We start from the raw sequence: 6,000 nt of genomic DNA, 5'->3' as shown, positions 1-6,000 counted from the left end.
GGGGGGGGACTAAGAAATGAATTTCACATAAGAAGTCTAGAGAACAAAGTTGGATCATTAGATCTTTAGGCTGTAAATATTCAGTATATTATACACTAAAACTAAAATAAAGCTCCACATAGTCCTTAATTTAATCCCTTTTACCTCTTTCAGTATCAAATAGGCTTCTTTGTCTTATCAATCCTACCTTTAATTCAATATTTCCCCTCATACTTTATTTAACATTTTTTCATCTGAAAATGTTGATTCTGAGCCCATGTTGTTAAACAAAACAATCACTGTATTATATTCCAGCATAACTCGATTAAACTTTCATTTATAGCATCACTGACTGGTCTCAAATTGAAAAGACTTACGCTGAATCTTAATAGAGTGTTTCCAAGCACTCAGGACCTTTATTTATTTCTAAATTCCTCACTATTCTCACTTTAAGCTTCCCCCAGGGGGGAAAATTTCATAAAAAGCAATGCAGATGAATTATGGATTTGTGCTTTCTATAGGCTCAAATAAAACACTTCATGTGCTACTTTAATAAAAACTTTTCAAAATGTAGACTTGCTGATGAAAAAAGCGCAAAAATAAATAAAAATGTTGACAATGATAAACGAAGCAGGTCCCTGAATTTTAACAACGAAACGGCTATTTGCCTAAAATGATTAATTTGAGTATTTGTTCTGGTGTACCACAGTAAGAGTGGTTAGGTTTAAGTAAGAAAAAGGAGGTCAAATGACCTTTTTATGTTCAAATGATAAAGCTCTCTTGTAGCTGCTGTGATGGCAGCAAAGGAGAAAGTCAAGTGACATTATTATAGAGCTACAAAGTGTGTGTAAAAAGGATCTCAGACTGTAATTCAGAAACATAAAGAGAGCCGGAGTTGGTGCTGCTACACACTCTCTCTGCCAGTTCGCCCCAGTGGCCACTTGTCCAATCCAAAGCTGTCAAATCTTTCATAAACTGCAGCAGAACACAAGCGCTATTTATGCAGAGATGCTCTTGTGGTTTGGTGTATATTGGCAAAATTTGACTCTGCTGCAGACTCAAAATATGAAATAAGCTACGGCACAAAGTTATGCACAGGTGCACTGTGGCTGTGCAACTTTATTAAAGGGCCGAGGAATAAAAGTCACCCTCCTAGAGGAATATTGGATTTATACTCTCAGTGCAGTTGAATCTGCTGTCATGAATGAAAAGCTGAGTCAGCTTTAGTTCATGGTAGAAAATGTATCCTTTCTATATACCTCTATGTATGTTGTGTGAATGTGTATTGCACATTGCAAAGTGGTTATTGGTAATTGTGTCCTGGGAAAATTTGCACCCACAACTATTGTTTCAACTATTCCATATTGGGACGTTTCCGCCATGCTACCTTTAGTAGTATAGTAATACCTACATAGCAAAACCTTTGGAGGAGAAGTCTTCGACAGCATCACAGTACTGAGTTTACACTTAATAGATCAACAGATATTTTAAGATCTGCTGATCCTGGTGAATTTTCTATTCTTTGACTTAAGTGCAGCTTTTGCTACATTAGAGCATAAAACTTTGATTGAGAGACTGCAGCACCAGGCTGGTATTTCTGGGACGACTCCACAGTGGTTAGAATTTGACCAATCAAAACAGTTTTACTTCCATTGCTGAACTTTGTCTACTCTGCCCTAAATCATGGAGTCCCTCAGGGTCTATACTGGGAGCTGTCCTTTTTTTTTCTTATAAATGCTACTTCGTGTCCACATTATATAGAGATCCAACACTTCATTTCACTGCTATGCCGATGACAATGAGCTCTTTCTCCCAGTAAGCCGAAAGCCAGTGATTCGACTAACCTCTCCAACCTTCTCCAACCTTCTCGATTGTCTATTGGATATTAGGAAAAAGATGAAAGTTTTTTTAAAGTGCACTCAAACAAAAGAGAAATTCTTATCATTGGTTCAAGTCCTCCCTTGGCCTTTCATCACTTTTAAGTTTTTAAGTTTTTTAAGTTTCTTGAAGATGTTTCACCTCTCACCTGAGAATCTTACATTAGTGTCAATTAGTGGAGAGTCCCAGATTTTAAGCCCTATGGGAGTGTCCCCAAGAGGGTCATGGACCCCCTATTGATCCTCTACCTAATCACACGAGCCAATGTTTGAAAATGGGTGCGGTTCACGATCAGCCAAGGTTTTGGATGAACCCATTGTGACAAGATTACTTCGTCTAAATTCAGTAACTACACACACAGCCTATTAAGAAGCGCGCACAGTATTGCAGAAACTATGGACTGTATTATATAATGATGCAAGTAGAAAGCAATGACATCACCCTTCAGGTTTAAGAAAGCCTTTTTTAATGGATTGCATATAAAGTGTTAACAGATATTTTTTTTGGTCTGTTTACACAGCTAACTGGAAAACAAACCTATATTTGAACACTGATTAAAATGATCTAATGAACATATTGTGGATAATGTAGTACCCGCAACACTAACAAGTGATGGCTCAAGTCTAATTTATGGTCACTGCATTAGATATATTGCACGCCAACTCTGAGGTCACCACAGGAGTAGAAGAAAATGAAATAGGAAGCACATAATACTGTATCTTTTATCTCATCTTTTTAAGCTGCATATTATAATCTGCATAATCTGAAAATCTCCTTTACTGATCCATACACACTAATACACGTGTGTATTCAATCTGGTTGATGCAGGAGCAGCAGACAGAAGAGTGAGTATAAACTAGATGTAAAAGTCATATGGAAGCTGGCACATTTCCTGATTGTCGTTCAAATTTTTTGAACTATTATCTCAAAATCCTGACTTAATAACTCAAAATTTCAAGTTATTTTCTGAATTTCCAATGTTTTTCTTTGAAGTTTGAGTTAGCAAGTGGAAATATTTAGATACCTAGATACGTTAAAATCTGTAAACGAGAGCCTCCTAGTCTGCCTCATCTTGTCACACCACTAGTTAACACCCGTCACTAAATCCTCCACCGTAAAAAGCTTCTTCTTAAGGGTTAATCCACTTCACTGATTTTCCACTAATGCAATGATCAGAAGGAGTGAACTTAGCTTTACTGTGAAAATTAAATGACTGACCTAATGAGGGAAGATGACTGGAGATATTTTTAGTAACCTTCAGTTGTAGTTGACTTGAAGCTACTCGTCTTTTAAGCTCTTGCTGCTTGCTCACAGCATTAGACTGTTTCAGATGTTGAAGGCTGCAAATCAATCAGTGTGTTCCAGTGTTTCCCTCTTTGAAGTTTGCCAAATTAATCTTAAAAGCTCCTGACTCAGCTGCATGTTGCTGAACAGTGTACAAAGAACCTTTCTATCAACTACTACTTTGTTTCATTTTGAATAAAACATTATTTTTCCATGTAGGTTTTACATTTGCAACATTTTCCCAGAGCCTGAAAAAGCGGTTTTAAATTTGAAAATGCAATTTCATCACAAAGTAAATTTCAGTTTCTGAGATGGAACATTCTGCATGTGCGCACAATCCAAAGCAAGGCTTGTTTGTCATTACATATTTGCCATCTTTTTACTTCACATTTATTATTCAACATTTAATCATACAACGCAGTGTTCTCCTTGTCAGTTGCTGCATTAGATTAGAAATTTGTACTTTCACAAAATAATCCAAGAATAAAGTCCAAAAATAGACTCCAAAAAAGAAGATGGAGATTTTTGAGTGTTATAACATAACAAAATGAACAACAATTTACGTGTTTAACCAATCCTACATTCGATTATTATAGTGTATTTGAATATGCTTTTAATGCTGCAGATATAGGTATGATCACACACGTATATTTTCGGCTTAAAAGAGGTGTGCGTGTGTGCATATGTGTAAGTGGTAAAATAATCTGCAGCCTGCACCTGCCAAAAATATAAAAATAAATAAATAAAATAAAAATTGATGTGATGTGCCTCCTGGTGATTGCACATCCCAGCTGGACCTAATTAAGTAAAAGTGCACCTAACGACCTTTGGCAAGTACGCCGACCTGCAGTGCTTCACTGCACATCCTCAGGAAACAAATTTGCAACTTTCTGTTGAAGTGTGCAATTATATACTGCAGATTTATCATGGCAAAATATTACTATAGACAGAAATGCAAATATTACTTTAGTTTTCTAAGTAGAACACAGCCCACGGACAAAAAGCGTTCTGAGGCTCTCATCTTAAACTGGTCCTGCATGTTGAACTGAAACTCATTGCTGATTTCCCAGTTTATGTCTCTCAGTTATTTTGCATTCAGTGAGAAACAAAACAAATCCTTTGTCTTGTTTCTTATTGAATGAGTGAATTACTACTTTTGCACTGGTGCTGTGTGTTGTCTGTGGCTCACAGAAGGATTTTTCTCAACAGGAAATTGTCAAGTCCCCCAGAGTCCCTCTCCTGTTTAGTAACCGAATATTGTCGTTGAGCTTTGAGAAAATAAAGTACACAGTAAGCAGCTTATCTGATAAATTTCCTTCTTCTTTGGGTCCCATGATCCATTGCTGAAATAAGCTTAAAATCCTCCCATCGGCTTCACTAGATTAATTTTACACAAATACAAAAATAAAACAGAGTTTTTAACTCCCTGTCCAATTTTCATTGTGATTTGGGCAATGATTTATCTTGTATATACACATGCTTTTGCTTTTATTTGTATAAATGTGTACATTTATATTTTCCCCTTGCATCACATTATGCTTTATGTCTATATATGTGTATATATATATATGCACTGTAATAATATTGTGTATTAAATGCATGCCTGGTTTATTTCGCAATATATCACTTTTAGACCCATAGGAGGAAATAAACACAAATGTAGGGCAATTCATTTTTGCATATTTTGCAGGGAGGAAGGAAAAAAATACTTGGTGGAGAACAGTATATGCAATATTTAAAAGTGGATGATTTTAGAATCATATTAGTAATATTTTAGTAGGTGTCCAATGCATTCAGATGAAGGAAAAGTTACATTGAGAACCAATATAAAGTCCAGTAAATGTATGAGAGGTGCACTGGTACATACTGCAAAAGAAATGTCCGTCATATTTAAGTAACTTTCCTCATTGTTGAGCCACAGACATATTAGACTCTTTCTCAAGTGGAGCTGTTCTACTTTTTCTAGATTTTGAGAATAAAGGTTAATTTTGTAGCTTTTTGCGATGTCACCATTTGCAGAAAGAAGCTAATTTTCCAAAGTGCTTTTTTGACTGGTGTGCAATGATAGCAGAATATGTAATACAGTTTGGCTAGTGCCTATCCCAGTGGCCACGAGGTGCGAGGCAGGGTACTTCCTGGACAGATTGTCAATGTGTTGAAGAGCTACCACACAGAGACAGACAACCGTTTGCACTTAGAATGACGATTTGGAGTCACGAGTTACACTAACTGTTCTGACTGTATGTCTTTGGTCTGTGGGAATAAGCCAGAGTGCAGACACAGGGAGAACATGCAAACTCACCCAGAAAAGCCCCAGTTATGGTGGTTGAACCTAAGACTTTATTGCTGTGAGGCAATGGTGCTAACCACTGCAACACCATGCTCCCTTAAATCTAACGTATCATGCAGTAATGTATTACTACATTAGACTAATACATCACCTTACTGTGCAGGATTGTTTGTTGGCTTGGGAACAACAAACTTAATAAAAAGAACAAAGCGTTCAGGTGAGGGGAAGAACAGAGGAGGGTGCAGCATGACCTAGGGTTGAAACTAAGGAAATGCAAGGACCTCCTACAGGAAGGAGCTGAAGGCTGAGCTCAAGCACAACATGGGGAATGTGTGCAGTGGAGGAAAATCGCTGAGTTTAAGGTGACAGTCTACCAGTAGTCAACTTCGAGAGAGCAAATGAGCTTAACGGTTTCTTCAGCAGGTTTAGTTCACTTCCTCTGCTGCCTCCTCCACCTCACGCCCTGGCCTCCACACATCCACTACCTTCAACACCTTCATCCTTCCATCCTGGTGAGCTCTGTCTATCACATCCTGATCTGTGAGTCACTCTGACGAGCACCTGATTCT

This window comes from Neolamprologus brichardi, chromosome 13 (assembly GCF_056152115.1).
Source record: "Neolamprologus brichardi isolate AB-2024 chromosome 13, ASM5615211v1, whole genome shotgun sequence".
NCBI classification, from domain to species: domain Eukaryota; kingdom Metazoa; phylum Chordata; class Actinopteri; order Cichliformes; family Cichlidae; genus Neolamprologus; species Neolamprologus brichardi.
The sequence above is the reverse complement of the archived record's forward strand: the minus strand, read 5'-3'. Positions refer to the sequence as shown.